General features: G+C 46.2%; 1 long non-coding RNA gene across 1 annotated transcript in view; it reads right to left on the reverse strand.

The window, feature by feature from the left end:
• Nucleotides 1-19,364, reverse strand: part of LOC309540554 — a 39,957-nt gene extending 20,593 nt beyond the window's left edge. The window contains exons 1-2 of the long non-coding RNA XR_014223346.1: nt 19,240-19,364; nt 17,184-17,219 (exon numbers count right to left, since the gene is read on the reverse strand). This is a non-coding gene — a long non-coding RNA (uncharacterized lncRNA). The remainder of the gene's footprint in view (nt 1-17,183; nt 17,220-19,239) is intronic.
• Between the last annotated feature and the right edge of the window lie 988 nt (nt 19,365-20,352).

The raw sequence follows: 20,352 nt of genomic DNA on the forward strand, positions 1-20,352 counted from the left end.
CCATGAACTGAAATTTGAAACTTTTAAATTGGACTGAGGTTTATCCTAACACATAGCCTATGTGCTGTCCTTTTACAATCTAAGCTGAATATTACACTGAACTTGAGCTAAAAGCTAAGTCTGCACTTCATTTTAAGTTGGCTTTTTCACTAGCTAGGTCAGCGGTATGTCAAACTATATTTTAGGGTTGTGGGTTACTTTTAACCTCCTCTCCAAAAATGGGATATTGTCTAGGTTTCTGGTTGCAGTTTATTGTCATGTCTCAAGAGTGCCTAGCCAGGACAGAGCTGAAAACTAAGTTTCCATAGGCTTATCTGCTAAGCGATCAGTTCCTGGACAGATTTAGTTCCTGGACAGATCCTGAAGCTGAGGCTCCAATACTTTGGCCACCTCATGAGAAGAGAAGACTCCCTGGAAAATACCCTGATGTTGGGAAAGATTTAGGGCACAAGGAGAAGGGGACGATGGAGGATGAGATGGTTGGACAGTGATCTCGAAGCTACCAGCATGAGTTTGGCCAAACTGTGGGAGGCAGTGGAAGACAGGAGTGCCTGGCGTGCTCTGGTCCAGGGGGTCACGAAGAGTCGGACACGACTAAACGACTAAACAACAACAACAACACAGTGCTTTGAGTGTCCTTTACCTTTACCTTGCTTTTGTTGTTTTTTTTAAATCATGTTTATTAAAATTTCCAATAATAACAGAATAGAAAAAATAAAGAAGATAAAGAAAAGAAAGAAACAGAAGAACAAATTTAAACCCTTCTTTTCATAGCCTTCTTTCTGGGACTCCCTCCTTCCCCTCCCGATTGTATTCCCCTTTCCCTAAGTTGGTTCCACAAGCTCTCATTCCCAATTTAAACCTAATACATTTTACTCATAAGCCAATTTAAATTTACACAATCTTGACAACATTCCTCATCTTAAAATAAAACAAAATTTTTCCCCCAAGATCAGTTCTCATTTCCTTCCACGAGTTCCCCCTTTCTTAAAAAGAAGTAAAAACAAAAACATGTAAGATCAAAGTTATAAAGAATATAAGGTAGAAAATATAGGAAAGTTCAAAAAGTTGATTACATAGCCTTTGGATTCTAAGATTCCCCCTCCCTTCCCCGGTTTAGATTCCCCATGTCCATCTGTCTGTATGTTGTCGGCCTGGAGGTCTTAAGTCCACAGCCAAAATTTATCTCAATCCATCTTGCCGGTTTTCTTTAGATTTGGTTGTTTTGGTAATATTTAACTTCAAAAATCCAGTCTAGTAGAGGCCTTTGGTTTTCCTTAATCATTTGTTGCTCCTTCCGTTGTTCTTTCCGTGTCGTAGTTAGTCCTTTGCTCTTTTATTTCTTACTTTCTCAGGTTTCTGTCTTGTTCAGCTGTTAATACATTCTTGTTCGAAGATTTAATGGCTCTACAGAGGTTTGTTATTCAGGGACAAAGACTTACGTCCAGTTCCTTCCTTGCTTCAATAGAAGATTCTATTGTATTATGGTCACCTCTGTAGACAAAATAGTATTTCAGTTTTACAGCTTTCCCAGGAGATAAGACCTGTGCACATCCCAGAGTAGTTTTCCACATACGACACTTGTAATGTCCCGAAACCCCTCTAGGGGGATTGCAATAACTTTGTATCCTCTAATTCCAAAAGTCAATTTGTTGTTTCTTTTTCCCCGACAGTTTATGTCCATATTATATCAAATTGTAACAAAATTGACCAGCAAAATACTTGTAACAAAGTCCTCTTTATATTCTCTAGCTTTGACAGCCCCTTTGACAGCTGTCAAATTCTCCATCTCTCTTCACCAGGCTCTCCGAATCGCCCCGGTTCCCAGGGGGGGGTTGCCTTTTTCTCTCACCCTCCGCTCTTCTCCTCCAGCACACTTCTTGTAGTTCACATCGTGGAGTTGATAATTTTTGTCATCGATAAACTTCTAAATCGATCTTGGTTTCCCAATCCTTGTTTTAGCATGTTTACAATCGGGGGGGGGGGGACTGACTTCCTTTTTGGATCCCCCCCGCTCGTGCCAAATCCAAAAAAAAAATCCTTTTTTTTCTCCTTTTGTACCCGGTTACCCAATTACTCACGGGTTATCGCCAAATGTCCAAATTTTCAAAGGAAGAAGCCAGCGCTCTCCGACGAATGGCATGCGGCTGCGCTCGACAGGGGAAGCGGAGGACTCAAAGCACCACGCCACTCCCCGGCACCCGATCCATAGCCTTTAAAAAGGCTCCTTCACAAGTCGGGAGGGCGCTAACGATGCCAGCCGAGTCACCATGTCCACGGGCTCCATGCCCGTGGTTTCTGAGGGTCCCCGCGTCGCCGGCGCGGTAGGACCCAGCCCCTGCCGAGCCGACTCCCTCCGGAGCTTGGAGGGAGTCCGCCATTCGGCGATGGCGCCAACCCGGAAGTCCTACCTTTACCTTGCTTTTGGTGCCCATTGTTAAAGTTTTAGCTGATGCTTAAATAAAACAAATAAAGTCCCTTACAGAGCTGCCTAACTTGCTTGTTACCTTGACATTTTGTCACTGGGGCAGAAATGCTTTGTCAACTGGAGTTGCCCTCTTGCCTGACAATACAATCATCTTGCAGCTCTTGCTTGGTTGCTCCACAACATACAGTGCCGGATTTACGTATAAGCTAAACAAGCTATAGCTTAGGGCTCCACTCTCTTGGGGGCCCCCAAAAAAAATTAAAGGGGAAAAAAGACTGGATGTACATTTCCAAAATATAAGATTAAAAACAAATAAAATAAAACCTACATACAGCAACAGTGTTTTGTGTTGTGTAGGCTCCTATATGTCAGTAATGGGCCCCGACTGCTAGTCTGCTCCCTAAAATATCACTGGTTTGCCCATTTCTCTATATAGGGTGCCTACACTATTAATATACTTCTTCTTAATTGCATTTCAGTTCAAAAAATACTTTGATAAAATCCACATTTATGGATACCTATTGGGTCCATAAATTACCATATAGCATGTAAAAAGGTAAAGGTAAAGGGACCCCTGACCATTAGGTCCGGTCGTGACCGACTCTGGGGTTGTGGCGCTCATCTCGCTTTATTGGCCGAGGGAGCCGGCATACAGCTTCCGGGTCATGTGGCCAGCATGACTAAGCTGCTTCTGGCGAACCAGAGCAGCGCACGGAAATGCCGTTTACCTTTCCGCTGGAGCGGTACCTATTTATCTACTTGCACTTTGACTTGCTTTCGAACTGCTAGGTTGGCAGGAGCAGGGACCGAGCAACGGGAGCTCACCCCGTCGCGGGGATTCGAACCGCTGACCTTCTGATCGGCAAGTCCTAGGCTCTGTGGTTTAACCCACAGCTCCATCCACGTCCCTATATAGCATATATTCAACACAAAAAAACAGTGGCAATTTGTTGTTGACAAAGGACAGCTGGACATATAAAGGGCCCCATTACCTTCAGTAGCTTAGGGTCTCATCAAACCTAAATCTGGCCCTGATAACATACTTAATTTGTGAGGTAGCATGTTTAAATACTCCTGAACACATTTGGGGTGTTTGTGTGGAACATATTGTGCACCACACAAGCATGACAGGGAGAAGTATGTCTGTCCCTCATCCCCTGGAACTTCTGGAACTCATAAGAGTATAAGAACTGTTTTACGGTATAGGACCAGAGGATCATCCTGAATTCTGTCCCAACAGTGATCAGTCAAATACGTTTGGCATTTGATTCCCCTTTCTCCCTGATAAGCAAATGCACATAATTTCCTTCTTCTCCCCAGACTCTGGTCCTCTTTCTTCTCCTACATTTTCACTTCTTGGTAGGTACAGCATTTAAGAATTAATACATTTCATTATTGATCTATGCAGCTATATCTGGCATACGCAATGGTGAAGTGAAAGGTGTTCTCCGTATTTTGTTATTACCCTCCCCTGCTTTGCATCTAAACTCTCCTCTTACACGTATTTTTAGACATTAGTATGATGTGAAATATTATTGCTTTGGAAATGACAGGCAAGTCTATTTTGCTCGTTCGAGTGATGCACCAAGACAGAGAACCTGCTCTGTCATCCAACTTTGGCAGAGTACAAATACTGGATGGCACAGCATGTATTTTAAGGTTTAAACAAAAGTGCTGAGAGCTGACTTTGCTAATTTATCAAAAGTGTCTCCTGCCCCCTCTTGGGATTTTTGTGGCTGGCAGTGATCGGGCTGCCTTTTCTGATACAAGCAGAAGTTTTGGAACCCAGACCATTTTATCATTTTGAAGTCCGCATTCAAGATGGTTCCAGCTCTGCTGGCAGAGGTTTCGGTAGTGGGGAGGAGGGAATTGGTTTGAGTGTGGGATGAAAAAAATTCACAGCAAGATTCTAAGGGGTGGGGTGCTTTTGGATAATTAAAATTAGTCTCCTCCCACCCCTGCAGGTTATTTTAGCTGTATATAATTATTTTAATGTTACAATAACCAACAACGATTCTCTATGAACACATATAGTCTAAAACACCGAATGTGCATAGATAGCAAGATGTATACAGTACCTCCCACACAATTCTCTGACAGGTGCTGATTCTGACAACATACAATGTGAAAAAGAATGACGGGCCTTGGATGATATGGTCATTGCCAGGCCTTGAATGCCAAGTGCTTTTGCAGAGTTGGCCAAGGATTACAGGGCATCTGGACCAACGTACTGTTTTATGCCACAATCCTTTTAATTTATTTCATAAAACTTAAAGGTAAAGGTAAAGGAACCCCTGACCATTAGGTCCAGTCGTGACCGACTCTGGGGTTGCGGCGCTCATCTTGCTTTATTGGCCGAGGGAGCTGGTGTACAGCTTCTGGGTCATGTGGCCAGCATGGCTAAGCCGCTTCTGGTGAACCAGAGCAGCACACAGAAACACCGTTTACCTTCCTGCCAGAGTGGTACCTATTAATCTACTTGCACTTTGACGTGCTTTCGAACAGCTAGGTTGGCAGGAGCAGGGACTGAGCAACGGGAGCTCACCCCGTTGCGGGGATTCGAACCGCCAACCTTTCGATTGGCAGGTCCTAGGCTCTGTGGTTTAACCCACAGCGCCACCCATCGACCCTCATAAAACTTACATGCTGCTTGATTGCAAAACAAACAAAAGCCCTTAAAGTGGTTGTGTTGGCCCCCTGATACCTGCATTCTAAACCCAATACTGTCCAGGGCACTGCAAGGCCATACTGTGTTTTAGATAGTCCAAGGGCAGTGGTACAAAACTTAGACATCAGTTGGCCATGGGGAGTGAAAAGAGAAAAGGATCAGAAAGTAAGGAGGTGTCAAATTTCAGAGGACATCAGAATGGGGTGGAGCAGATGGTTATTGACAGCTGGCCAAGCCCAACTTGGGTGGAGGCCTGAATCCAGGTTCTTGAGAAAATGACTAAAATGGGTTAAGTCAGCCTGGGTAGTTCTGTTGGTTACAGTGTGGGGCTGATAATGCCAAGCTTTCAGGTTTGATCCCTAACAAGAACAACAATTTATTATTTATACCCTGCCCATCTGACTGGGCTTCCCCAGCCACTCTGGGCGGCTTCCAACAAAGTATTAAAATACAGTAATGCATCAAACATTAAAAGCTTCCCTAAACAGGGCTACCTTCAGATGTCTTCTAAAAGTCTGGTAGTTGTTCTTCTCTTTGACATCTGATGGGAGGGCATTCCACAGGGCGGGTGCCACTACTGAGAAGGCTCTCTGCCTGTAGCTTTGCTTCCCACAGTGAGGGAACTGCCAGAAGGCCCTCGGCGCTGGACCTTAGCGTCCGGGCAGAACGATGTGGGTGGAGATGCTCCTTCAGGTATACTGGGCTGAAGCTGTTTAGGGCTTTAAAGGTCGACACCAACACTTTGAATTGTGCTTGGAAACATACCGGGAGCCAATGTAGGTCTTGCAAGACGGGTGTTATGTTGTCTTGGCGGCCACCCCCAGTCACCAGTCTAGCTGCCGCATTCTGGAATAGTTGTAGTTTCCGGGTCATATCAAAGGTAGCCCCACACAGAGCGCACTGCAGTAGTCCAAGCAGGAGATAACCAGAGAATGCACCATTCTGGCGAGACAGTCTGTGGGCAGGTAGGGTCTCAGCCTGCATACCAGAGGGAGCTGGTAGACAACCTCAAATAAATTTATCCCCCACACCTATCTCTAACGTATATTGTATTTTTGTGTGTGGAGAGAAACTTTGTTTATGCATGGAGGAACAGCTTCATTAGCACTGCATTAGGGCACAGGGGCCAAAATGGTGTGGGAACCACTTCCCTAAGAGTCCACTTCCTTAGCCTCTTCTGAAGCAGTGTACAGAACCACCATGCAATAAACCCAATCCTTCTAAAAAAAACCCTGTACAGCAGCAGGTCTGAACTAGCATGTGGTCATTGCTTGGCAAATGCCTCTGTGCTAAGTTTAGCTTCATATTGATTGCAATTTGCCTTGGGATGTTTTGCATGGAGAAAGAGCCTGGAAATGGAAGATTATAATGTATTATTGCATTTACAGCATTGATAATATTGAAAATCATTTCCTAATTTCCACAGGAATATTTTGGACACATTTTCTGAGCTAAATGGAGATATTAAGATGGGCACATTGGTTCCATTACAAGGGGGGAAGCGAAGGATGTTGGTGTATCGGTATTGCAAAATAGTCAATTTGCTTCTTAAATTGGAAACTGTCAAGGCTCTGTAGAAATTAAACTTGTTTTTAGCTAGATTTTAAGATTAGATTAGTCCTCACTGCCTGCATACTTGAAATAAAATCATAAATGAATGCTGGATATAAACTGAAGATGATATATAAGAGCACCCACTTCAAGTTGTTTGCTAAAGTGTTTAACTTTTTATTAAATGAAGAACAAAGTTTCCAAGGTGCAGGAAAAGAGAGAGAGAGAGTAAAACAACTGGTTAAGTACTTCCAAAGAGCTCTCCATCAAGAAGACTGTGAGACAGCTCTCTCTTTGCACAGAGGAAAAAGCAGCACTGCTCAGACAGTGCAGCGTGACCTATATAAAGTCTAGGGTGGCAATCTAGCTCTCTCAGCATTAACTGGGATTTTGCCATGGTAGGTAGAAAATGGGTGGTGTGGAAAACAAATCAGCCTGGAACAAAACAGAAGGTCTGATCCCACTTCATCCTAAACACATTTGGGCACAATCCAATGTAAGATAAGCACTAGGGTCAGTGAAAACTCCCACCTGAAGCCCTGAACAGCCACTGACAGCCAGAGAAGACAATACAGTGGTACCTCCGGTTAAGTACTTGATTCGTTCCGGAGGTCCGTTCTTAACCTGAAACTGTTCTTAACCTGAAGCACCACTTTAGCTAATGGGGCCTCCTGCTGCCGCCGGAGCATGATTTCTGTTCTCATCCTGAAGCAAAGTTCTTTACCTGAAGCACTATTTCTGGCTGTAACCTGAAGCTTATGTAACCTGAAGTGTATGTAACCCGAGGTACCACTGTACTGAGCTGGACAGGCCAATTGTCTGACACAGCATGAGTCATGGGAGTAGCCAGGATATATGTTAGTGGGGCAGGACTTGGGGAGGGGGGCAAAACCGAGCTATCTGCCACATGCTTGGTCAGTTAGTTAAGTATTTTTTTATTGATTAACTTGATTGGGGGGCAGCTGCCCCCCTGCCCCCCGGCTATGCTATAAATCTCAGGAACATAGGAAGCTGTCTTAATACTGATTCAAACCTTGGTGCATCTAGTTCTATGCTGACTTTCAGCGGCTGTCCAAGATTCTCTCCATTAGGGTTCTCTCTCAGGTCTGAGGGGTTTGGCGTTTCCCCTCAGGTGCCCCGTGGAAAACAAACTTTTTTACCGCTGAATCGCAGCAAATGGTGACCTGCGGAAAATCTGGTGGCTCTTTTGTCTGATTCAGCCCTAAACGAAAGGTTGATACCAAACCATGCCTTTAAAAACAACAACACAGGGAGGCAGGGGTAATTATTTTGCATTGGAAAGCAATCTGGAGAAGAACGTTGCAGTCTGATAGGTCCCACCCTTGAGCTCCCAGGTTTTGCTGCCACTATCACCACCTGAACGTTAGGAGAAAGTGGCAACACTATATTATGGATAGGAATGAACAAAGGGGATCTGTAGTGCAATGGGTTGGTGTGCCTGGCTGCCAACCAGGAAGAAGAGAAGAAGAGTTGGGATTTGATATCCCGCTTTATCACTACCCAAAGGAGTCTCAAAGAGGCTAACATCCTCCTTTCCCTTCCTCCCCCACAACAAACACTCTGTGAGTTGAGTGGGGCTGAGAGACTTCAAAGAAGGGTGGCAAGCCCAAGATCACCCAGCAGCTGCATGTGGAGGAGCGGAGACGTGAACTCGGTTCCCCAGATTAGAGTCTACCACTCTTAACCACTACACCACACTGGCCCTGGGAAGGTTCAAGGCCACCCAGGGACGGCTGTGGGCTGGATTCCTGCATCCACAGGGGTTTAGAGTAGATGACCCTGGAGGTCCCTTCCAACTCTACAATTCTCTGATTCTCTGATCCCACCAGCATTAACTCGAATGAAGTCTGGACAAATGCTGTCTTTGCCTACAGCATATGGCGTGGCTTGATGCTTAAACTGCTGATTGTAAAGATCTGAGCTGTCAGGTGTCAAGGCTAGCAGTCTTGGAGTGCATCCGCATCAATGTCAGGAATCACGGAATGGAAGCAAGTCTGGGGGAGGTGAAGCAAAGCAGGCACTGGGCAGGTAGAAAGGTATGTCCAGAAGCAGGCATAAGGAACTGCAGGTCAGGTTTGGACCTGCTCAGCCCAGGGAAGCAAGCACTGGTCTAAGGCTTTAATGATGTAGCTTGTATCTAATGTTGCATACATGGAGACCCACTCGTGCAATGCGACTTGCCCTTCCCCTCCCTCAGCCCTCTCTGCGGCAACCCCCTGAAACGGATATTGAGGGTGTGCAGGAAGTTTCAGAGTTGAGGAACGGCATTTTCTGTTTTGGAAGTCTGCTGGGCTGGATACAGCCCTATGTGTCTATACAGTGGTGCCTCGCAAGACGAAAAGAATCCGTTCTGTGATTCTCTTCGTCTAGCGGTTTTTTCGTCTTGCGAAGCAAGCCCATTGATGGATTAGCGTATTAGCGCTATTAGCGGCTTTTAGTGGCTTTTAGCAGCTTTTAGCGGCTTTTAGCGGCTTATCTGCTGATCGGATCAGCTGATAAGCAGCTTAGAAAAAGGAGGGGGGAGGAAAAAAGCCCAGCAGGAACTCGCAAGACATTGTCGTCTTGCGAAGCAAGCCCATAGGAAATTCGTTTTACGAAGCACCTCCAAAACGGAAAACCCTTTCGTCTAGCGGGTTTCCGTCTTGCGATGCATTCGTCTTGCGGGGCACCACTGTACAAGACTGTCCCAACTGGGTTTCATGACCACAAAGCTGGTGTGGTACCAGCTTTGATATTGAGCCTTGAGATTATGAGGTTCCAGTATTTCCTTCTGTATCTGGAGAGCGGGTTTGCCCCCCACCCTCACCGAGAACAGTTGACCCTGGTTTACAGCAGTGGGTTTCAGATTTTTCCCGAGGAAACTTGAGACTTCCTCGGAGCTTATTTCATACCATCCAACATTTCTCTCATGAATATAGGGGTGTCCTCTTCCATACCCTGCAATGTTTCTCCAATGAAAATAGGGGCATCCTAAGGAAAAGCGAGGGACACAGATGGCACTGTGGTCTAAACCACAGAGCCTAGGGCTTGCCAATCAGAAGGTCGGCGGTTTAAATCCCCGCAATGAGGTGAGCTCCCGTTGCTCGGTCCCAGCTCCTGCCAACCTAGCAGTTCGAAAGCACATCAAAGTGCAAGCAGATAAATAGGTACCACTCCGGTGGGAAGGTAAACGTGCGCTGCTCTGGTTCACCAGAAGCGGCTTGGTCATGCTGGCCACATGACCCGGAAATTGTCTGTGGACAAACGCTGGCTCCCTCGGCCTATAGAGCTAGATGAGCGCCGCAACCCCAGAGTCGGCCATGACTGGACTTAACGGTCAGGGGTACCTTTACCTTTTAAGGAAAAGCGGGACATTCAAGGATCAAATCAGAAAATGGGACAGCTTCTGTAAATCCGGGACTGTCCCTGGAAAGTAGGGACACTTGGAAGCCCTGTCACTGGGGTGCTTTAGTGTGAGGATTTGTAATGCCAGACCAACTTTCCTGAAATATAGCTCACTCATTACGACCAGTGAAATGAGAAGTTACAGAGGAGCATTGAATGTATTCCTGATGGAGTTCTTCCTTCACATTGGTTGACGCTGAGGCTTCTCAGTGCTCCATGTGACATGAAAGTGTGATAGGAATTTTATGGTCTTAGATTTATGGTAATATTCATAAGTGTACCAACCAAGCACATACATAGATCATCACAGGAAGGCCAACCTGGAACCATTTTGATTCCTAAACTGAGCAAATGTTTTCTCTGCAAGGTGAAAGTGGAAAAGCCTCCCCATTGTCTTTTCCTTCACAAATCCTGTCTTAAGGGTATGTCTGTGTTTGAATAGGGTGTGAGCCTGTGACCTGGCCCAGGAACTAAGTATTTATCACTACAAAAGACTGGCCAGGCTCCCCAGGCAATCCAATCAAGTAACCTGGCAGACAGGAGATAAACAACAACAGGAGAAAAACAATATTCAAATTTCTGTTTTAGACCGCCTTTTCTGTGATGTAGGTGTGATGTATCTGAGGGGTGGTCTTAGGTTACACCCCTCCTGTGATGTATGCATTATGTTTCTGGGGGTGGTCTTGATCTACAGGGCGGCAATTTCGAAAGTCTTTATAAGGCCTTGCACACCATTTTTCGGGGTCCCTCCTCTCCTGCGGGTGAGGGGAGCACCCTGTTGCAACAGATCAATAAAGGCCAAGCCTACAGGCTGCTGTTTTGGTCCCAGCTCCTGCCCACCTAGCAGTTCGAAAGCACCCCTAAGTGCAAGTAGATAAATAGGTACCGCTTTATAGCGGGAAGGTAAACGGCGTTTCCGTGTGCTGCGCTGGTGCTGGCTTGCCAGAGCAGCTTCGTCACGCTGGCCACGTGACCCGGAAGTGTCTCCGGACAGTGCTGGCCCCCGGCCTCTTAAGTGAGATGGGCGCACAACCCTAGAGCTGGACACGACTGGCCCATACGGGCAGGGGTACCTTTACCTTTTTATCCTGGTTGGTGTCTTTGTTTTTTGTCCAAGGGAGCCCTCGGATTTTTCCGTTAACAAAAGTGCCCCCAGAATCATCTGCAGTGCATCAGGCAAACATGTCAATGGAGAAATGGAGTTTCTTCAAAATTTTAAGAGGATTCTGTAGATGTATTTGGTTCACAGGCAGGTAACACATCTTAGGGTGGACGAAACAGCCAAGAGTCCCTCATATTGCCTGAGATTGCAGATCTCTCATTTCCACCCTCTGTAAATCACTCCTTGAATATGGAAACAAAGACGCTGAATGAGTGAATCAAAGAGCTGTTATCCCAACATACTTGATTGTGTAAATTGTCCAAAATAACACACAGTTCTGCTCATTGCAAACAAAGCAGGAAGTAATCGCCAGGCATCAAAATCAAATCACGTGTAATAAGATCGCAATCCTATGCCCATTTACCTGGGGGTAAACGGCATTGAACCCAGTGGGATTTACTTTTGAGTAGAAGTGTATAGGGCTGTGCTATTAAGACATCTCATTGTCTAAGGAAAATTATAATTATTTAAAGAAAGAAAAACCCTAAAGACAGGTTTCTGCTGCCTCCTCGCAGTATCTGACAGCACAAAAAAGAGAGAAGAAAACACAAATCCGGCCACAATAATGTAAATGCTTAAGGTACAATTCTCTCATCTTTTAGAAGATTATTAGCTTATATGAAAGGGGCCATAGCAATATACATACAGAGCGATATTGAAAAGACAATGATGTGATTTGAGAGAGAGAGAGAGAGAGAGAGAGAGAGAGAGAGAGAGAGAGGAGGGGGAGGGGAAGCCCAACCCTCTGATCTCAAAAGCAGCAGATGAGACAGATAAAGTGCAGACCTTGATGGCAAACCTAGCAGGGAACTTTTATGCATATATAAAAGCAATTATAAAGGTGTTTGATATATTTTGGGGGCATTAAAGCAAGCCAATTAGTCTAGTTTCTTTTCTTTTCTTTGCAAAAACCCTATACGTAACACTGAGCAAACGACCTAAAATGAAGATCAGGGAAAACAAACAAACAAGCAAGCAAGCAAACAAACAAAAACAGGTCAAAGTGGGAGGGTGAGTGTGTGTATCTCCTTTAAAATGTGCTGGAGCAGGATAGCTGAGACGGCAAAACCCAAGCTTCCCTCTCGATTCTTTTACAACTTGTGACAGCTTTCGAATGCAATTGACACAGAGACACCCAGTGCTGGAAAATTCCTTGAGGGCCTAGGATAGAAGCTGAGCTTGTTATCTTCTTGCAAGGCCAAGGTACAGCCTCGTTGGGCTGCTGGTAAGGGATGGGGTGTCAGTCCTGGATGCATCCCCGTGCTTTTGGGTTACAGCTGAGATATGCTGTTTGTTTGGACTAGACATTTGTTTCCGTCTGAAACCAGGAGAGTTCAAGGGAACACAAATATACCAGAGGATGTTAGACTCCCTTTCGTTTGCACTGTTGCTGTCATGCACACATTACACACAACAGGCTCTCCAGCCCATAACTGCCTTTGCTGTCGTCATCACCCCTTAAACCTTGCCTCAGAGGGCAGTTTGCACTCTTGGTTCCATTCAGAACATCCATTCACTCTGGATGTTTTCCTGCCACTGTTTAAATCAGGAACCCCCTTTAAAAATACAGGCTGATTTCCATGCATGTTTATCTGATCTTTGTGCCCTGGCTTGTTCTCAGCTCCCTTCTGAAGCATATGAGGTAAAGGAAGAGGAAAGCACATTTTTTCAGGCGGTGAAATGTGAATTTCACCACTGAGTAACTCATTAAAACAATTGACCTCAGGGGTTTCCCCTCACACTTAAGCCACAATGACCCTACCCAAACAAGGGCTCTTCCCAAGTCATGGAATCTTTTTCAGGATTCTCTAGTGATACACATGCCTTACTCCTATTCGCTGCATTGAACTGTAATGTGTTTAATATCAAAAGGGGAGAGCTGGTGATTGTATGAAAAACATGGCTAGCAGCCCTGGTAAGGCTTGAATACCAGATCTCTGATAACAGCCCAAGTGTCTCTGGCTGTTAACCAGAAGGTTGGTGGTTCGAGCCAAGGACGGCTGTGGGCAGGATCCGTGCACTGCATGGGGTTGGACCCTACAATTCTATTATTCTGTGTTTGATGAGGATTTCAAATGCCAGAATATGAGCTGGCTTATTCAGATTGAAGGAATCTAATATATAAAAAAGGTAAAGGACCCCGGACGGTTAAGTCCAGTCAAAGGCGACTATGGGGTTGCGGCACTCATCTCACTTTCAGGTTGAGGGAGCTGGCATTTGTCCACATGACTAAACCACTTCTGGCGCAACGGGACACAGTGATGGAAGCCAAAGTGAATGGAAACGTTATCTACCTTCCCGCTGGAGCGGTACCTTTTTATCGACTTGCACTGGTGTGCTTTCAAACTGTTGGTTGGCAGGAGCTGAGACAGAGCAACGGGAGCTCACCCCATTGCGGGGATTTGAACCGTCGACCTTCTGATCGGCAATCCCTAGAGGCTCAGTGGTTTAGACCACAGCACCAACCACGTCCCTTTTCTCTCATATATATATATATATATATATATATATATATATATATGCTTTCGTAGATTTTCACGGGTACAGGAATGCAGGTTTTGGTGTCTTCGGGTGTCTTCCCGTGTAAGAGTCGGGGTGTCTGGGCGACGTTTCGACGAGGTCTCACTCGTCATCTTCAGGCTGGTGCTTTCTGTTCCAGTAACAAGAAGCCGAAAGCACCAGCCTGAAGATGACGAGTGAGACCTCGTCGAAACGTCGCCCAGACACCCCGACTCTTACACGGGAAGACACCCGAAGACACCAAAACCTGCATATATATATATATATATATATATATATATATATATATATATATATGAATTGAATGGTGTTATACAGTTTATATTTATAGAGGACTACTGAGCCTAGGGCTTGTTGATCAGAAGGTTGGTGGTTCAAATCCCCATGATGGGGTGACCGTTGCTCAGTCCCAGCTCCTGCCAACCCAGCAGTTCAAAAGCACGTCAAAGTGCAAGTAGATAAATAGGTACTGCTCCTTCGGGAATGTAAAAGGCGTTTCTGTGCGCTGCTCTGGCTTCATCAGAAGCGGCTTAGTCATGCTGCCCACATGACCTGGAAAAACTGTATGCGGACAAATGCCGGCTCCCTCGGCCTGTAAAGCGAGATGAGCGCCGCAACCTCAGAGTCTGGACTTAACTGTCAGGAGTCTCTTACCTTTACCTTTATAGTGACTCTTGCAAATCAGGGATTAGAAGAGTAGGCTTCCAGATCACAGCGTGGGCAGTTCAGATTCAGCCCTTTTTTCTTTTTAGAAATTCGGGGCTCAGTTCAACCCCACTGTCCATGGTTTGCTGCCCACGCTGCCTTGAACGTCAGCAGGTTCAACAGTGCAGAGGGGCAGCAACACACCATGTAGGGACAGAAGACAATGCAGGAAGTTTGTAGAGCTGGCATTGCATTTGAAGGAGCAACTTGTGAATCCAAGAAGGGGCATGGGCAGAAGAGAAACAATGTGAGACTAAGGTGTGGGTGACACTGGCATCCGTCCCTGCCCAGCTTATATTAAATAACTATTTTGCAACATTAAGGTATAGCTGCATGACAGACCTGTATACGAACCTTGCGAATTGTAGTTCCAGAGATTGTTGAGATCTCTTGCCTAACCAATTCTTATGCTAGTTACAGGAATACCATCTCTAGGGCTTATGAGGGACAGGAAACAACTACTAACTCAGCTTGTCTCTTGGTGCAATATGTCCTTGAAGTTCCAGTAAATACAAATTATGGGCAAAATTCAGACAGACCTAATTGCTTTTCTGTCCCATTGATTTCAGCTGGAGGGCGGGAGGCAAGGCAGGGGAGAAGGAGAGTTCTTTCCCTCTCACCCGTGCCCCCTTATTGCATATAATTTGCCCCCGTGTCTCACTTTTAGCCAAATAAATAAACATTGCTGTGCCTCCATCTCAGCTTGCTCATTCCTGAGCAACTTGGAGGAAGGGTGGGGTGTGTATGGAGGACATTATTATTATTTTCCTTGAAAAAATACTTCAAATGTGCACACTGGCACTTTCCTCATTTGAAGTTGCCTTTGAAATACTCATTTAGGGGTCTAATAATTTCTACAGCTCATTTGCTGGAAACATGAACAGCGGCTAAGGCACCATCAGATGCTCAAACTCACTGCAGTGCTAATCTTAACTGGCCAAGGGGAAGTATTTTATAGAGTAGCTAATCGTCTCCTTCCAGAAAAAAGTGGTAGTTCAGGGAGAGCTGGTCCTTCTCTCTCTCTCTCTCTCTCTCTCTCTCTCTCTCTCTCTCTCTCTTTCTTTTTTACTCTATAAATTGATCCCTGTTCCTTTCATCCCTCAGTACATTGAACTTGTAGAGAGCAGTGAGGCCCCCTGGACTAATATGTAATGAAACACTCATCAGGGTTTACCTTGCCACAGTTCCTCTGTTAGGTATGCTCCCATAATCTACGTGGTGGAAATCTTGCTCAGTAAACGCTGCAGTACAAACAAGCGGCCTGTTTGCTGATGTAGAATGTGCTGTCCCAACCGTTGTCTCTGTGATGCCTCCCACCCCCCTCCCCGCCGCCGCCAATGCTTACAAGCCCACATGGAGTCGTGTCCTGATCTTTGGACTTCTGACTGATCGCTGGCCAAACAGTGTTGTGATGAGGTGAACCCTGGCATACTTTCTAAAGGATTCCAAACAAATCCATCCGAGTTTCCTAATAGGAAATCAAAACGGGCTTTCATCGTAGGAAACTGAACCAAGCTCCAAATGGGGGAAGATTTAAGAAAGGATAACAAAAAAAGCATTGCGTCATTTTAATTATTTATTAATGTGTGTGCAACAGATAGGGGTGTGTGGGGTGTTAGGGGTGGGGTATTACCTCTGGTGGGGGACATGTTGTGCCAGTTCTGGGGTAGTTTGGTCCCCAGCCTGCACTCAACTGTCACTTGAAGCTCCTAGTTGTTGTCATGAGCAGGTCTGCTTACCTTCCTTATATAGGTATGTATGTATGTATGTTGCAATGCGCTCAACATGCAGTGGCGGAGCTTCATGCGCGTCCCGGGGACATGGAGCACTGCCCACAGGAGCGTGGCGCATGTCCTGGGGGTGTGGCACGCCACCTGTGGGGGCATGGTGCCCCGTGCAGGGGGGGGGCAGCCTCAATGGCACCCCACCGGGATTGCGCTGCCAGGGGCAGTGCACTCCCCCACCCTCCTCTTCCTCCACCAGTGCCTACGTGGGGCTACCTTTGAAGGTGACCCGGAAACTACAACTAATTCAGAATGCGGCAGCCAGACGGGTGACTGGGAGTGACCACCGAGACCATATAACACTTGTCCTGAAAGACCTACATTGGCTCTCAATACGTTTCCGAGCACAATTCAAACCGTTAAAGCCCTAAATGGCCCTAAATGGCCTCGGCCCAGGATACCTGAAAGAGTGTCTCCACCCCCGTCATTCAGCCCGGACACTGAGATCCAGCGCCGAGGGCCTTCTGGTGGTTCCCTCACTGCGAGAAGTGAAGTTGCAGGGAACCAGGCAGAGGGCCTTCTCGGTAGTGGTGCCCGCCCTGTGGAATGCTCTCCCACCAGATATCAAGGAAATAAACAACTATTTGACTTTTAGAAGACATCTGATGGCAGCCCTGTTTAGGGAAGCTTTTAATATTTGATGAATTATTGTATTTTAATATTTTACTGAAAGCCACCTGAGTGGCTGGGGAAACCCAGCCAGATGGGCAGGGTATAAATCATCATCATCATCATCATCATTTGGAACATCCCATTTTGGGGCTCCATATTCTCGCACAAGTCATGTGACGCGCCTGAGAGCATGACCTGGCAAACGTGGCTCGGTTTTGGGCCGTGACATTTTGGAGGGTACGATATAGTCACTACCACACTTCCACCACACTTGTATTGAACATCATGGTATTTGTGACAAGAAACAGAAATTTTCAGTGTACCACAGAATAAAGTTGGATCTCTTACTTGAGTCTGTGTCGCTTTAAGATCTTGGCTGTCTTCCTAAAAAGAAAAGTGGGGGTGGGGGGGAGGGAGAGGGAGAGGATTTGCAAAGCTACATAACATCAACGGACAAACTTCCGTGAACATTATCTCATATGGAAATAATGGTACACCCCATTAATTACCCTCTCCGAGGAAAAGAAGGGGGGAATTTGTTATAAAATCAGTCCATAAGACAGAAAGTCCCAGGCATCTATTATAGAATTTACTCCTGACATAGCACATTAAAATCTGAGGAGGAAAACCCAATTTTACTGTAAAGTCAGCAAAATGCCACAGAACTAAAAACTCATGCCGGCATCCTACTAAACAGGGTGACAGTGAGTAACGCCCCTAACAATCACATTGGCCTTAAAGCTATCAGAGTTTTTATAGCCAGGCATTCTTCTTATTCCAGCCTCTCATATATGCATTGCAGCACTGTTGTTGTTTTTAAGGCTTTGGTGAAATACTGGAGTTTTCATTTAAACCTTCAGGTCCTTTACACTTGGTGAATGGATGCAACAAAGGCAGAGCATAAAAGAAATCCACTCTTCAGGTGGGTCATTACAAAGCAGAGAAAAGACTTGACTCGACGTGCCAAACAATTCATTCACCTCCAGGTAAATTAGCAGAGCTGGGAGTATGAGATGGCGCCCATGGCACCCATTTTTTCGGAAGCTACAAGCCTGGGAAGCCACTCCTGGAAGAATAGGAGCTAGCAACCAATAATTGTCTTGCAAGTTGTGCAGGATAAGCCTGGGACAAACCCCCTCAATGTCCTTAGAAAGAGTGGTCTCCTTAATAGAGAACGCGGGTTGTGGTGGCGTCTGCTAGGCCGCCCCTCTGTTGCCGGGCAGAATTGGAAGGTTGGCCTGTGGCAATGATTGGATGCTCAAGTTGCTGGGGCAATTTGTGTGTTGCAATTTGGTGGGAGGGATTTAAGGCTTTATATCCTGTGCACGAAGGGACACGGGTGGCGCTGTGGGTTAAACCACAGAGCCTAGGGCTTGCCGATCAGAAGGTCAGCGGTTCGAATCCCTGCAACAGGGTGAGCTCCCATTGCTCAGTCCCTGCTCCTGTCCACCTAGCAGTTTGAAAACACGTCAAAGTGCAAGTAGATAAATAGGAACCGCTCTGGCGGGAAGCTAAATGGCTTTTCCGTGTGCTGCTCTGGTTTGCCAGAAGCGGCTTAGTCATGCTGGCCAGATGACCTGGAAGCTGTACGCCGGCTCCCTCGGCCAATAAAGAGAGATGAGCGCCGCAAGCCCAGAGTCGGTCACGACTGGACCTAATGGTCAGGGTTCCTTTTACCTTTACCTTTATCTTGTGCACGCAGCTTTGGAACTTGCTCTTTTCCTGCGTGCATTGGAACACCTGCCCACCCGCCCTGTAATTAGGGGTTTTTGCATTGACCTTGCTATGCCTGTCATGGGGTCGTCTGCAGTTGGGGCAGGGGCATGGTAGGAATTTTGTCCATCTGACTGATTGGCTAGGCCATTTGGTTTTTGCCTACTGCGTAGCAAATCTTCACAACTTGTAAGTTGCGGTTAGGCATTGGTTAAAAATTGGTTGGAGAAGGGGTAAGGATTGGCTGGGCCTGCCCCTCTGATGCTGCTTCGGAAAGGGAATTCCATTAAAGGAATCCAGGGGCTTGCCATGCTTTCGTCCGAATCCCTGGAAAGGGGCTAGGGCCCACAAACCCTGGGGAGCATGTGGGGAGAAGTAAGGGCCTGTGCCTCAGCTCCATTTCTCCCCAATATTGTTTTCCCTTACTGGAATCCTTTCTGTCCCCAGGCGGCGGGGACGGGACACAGATAGCCTTAACCAATGCCTAAGCAACCACTAACAATCATGTATGCTAATAAAGTTGTGGCCAAAATTATGCCAAAAACCTTAAACAAAAATTATGAGTTACTTGAGGGGTGGCTTGGGGACCTCAACATGCAACAGTCTAACAGTCTAATAGGGACCGCTCTTCTGCTTTCAGGAGTGAGGGAAGAAATTTCTCTGAAATTTTGGGCAAGCGAATGCTTCTTACCTGGTCCTGGGCCTTCTCAGGAATTCCAGTCAGCAGGAAAATGTGTAGAGAGATTTGCACAGCATCCTGTTGGTCATGCATCCCTGAATTCTTGGAAATGGTGCCATGCGACGTGGCATTGCTCCTAAGGCAATAAAGGAAACGTACTGGGAGCCAATGTAGGTCTTTCAGGACTGGTGTTATGTGGTCTCGTCAGGGCAGTTAAGGGGTACGCTCTGCAGGAAATAGTGAGATAACCTGCATTTTCACAATTGAACAGGCGTTTGCAGCCACAGCAACATTGATAATTATGGTGTGTGTGTGTGTGAGTGAGAGAGAGAGAGAGAGAGCGCATGTGCGATGGGGGATGCAAAATAAGAGAAAGGAGAAGGCATGGAAATGGGGCGAGTTCATGTGCGGGGGCAGTTGAGCAAATGAAAGAAGGAGGAAGAGAAAGACGAAAATAGGTGAAGGTGGAAATGAGGGGTTGTTGCTAGCACAGAGAGAGTATGAGGCATAGGAATGGGGTGAAGATATAAGCAAGGGCATGAAAGGGTCTGGAGAACAGAAAGGAATTGTTTCTTTATAATTTAGCGGAAGGTGAAAGGGGTGTTTAGTAGTTGAAGTTTGTGGGACAAGATGCAGGAGGTAGCCTGTGTGCAAGGGGGATTGCGCAAAAGTGGGGAGGCATGGGGTGAAGGTGGAAACAGGAGTGCAACGTGGGGGTGCAGAATAGAAGAGAGAAGTGGCTTCAGAAAGGGTTCTGGGAAAGGTGAAAAGGGAGCTAAGTAGTTGCGTGGATTGTGAAGCTCTGGAGGTTAGCGTGGGGACAGTGATGGGGTGTCTGGCAAGTGGGACAAGAGGGGTACATCTCCTAGTACAGTCAATACAAACACAAGATTAATAATATTCAGAATAGTCACCAGTTATGAATACACATTTCTTAATATTTCAACTTATGCATTAGTAAAAGGTAAAGGACCCCTGACAGTTAAGCCGAGTCATGAACGACTCTGGGGTTGCGGTGCTCATCTCGCTTTACTGGCCGAGGGAGCCGGCTTACAGCTTCCGGGTCATGTGGCCAGCATGACTAAGCCACTTCTGGCGAACCAGAGCAGTGCATGGAAATGCCGT

Source organism: Podarcis vaucheri (genome assembly GCF_965113315.1).
Source record: "Podarcis vaucheri genome assembly, chromosome: 9".
Taxonomy (NCBI): Eukaryota; Metazoa; Chordata; class Lepidosauria; order Squamata; family Lacertidae; genus Podarcis; species Podarcis vaucheri.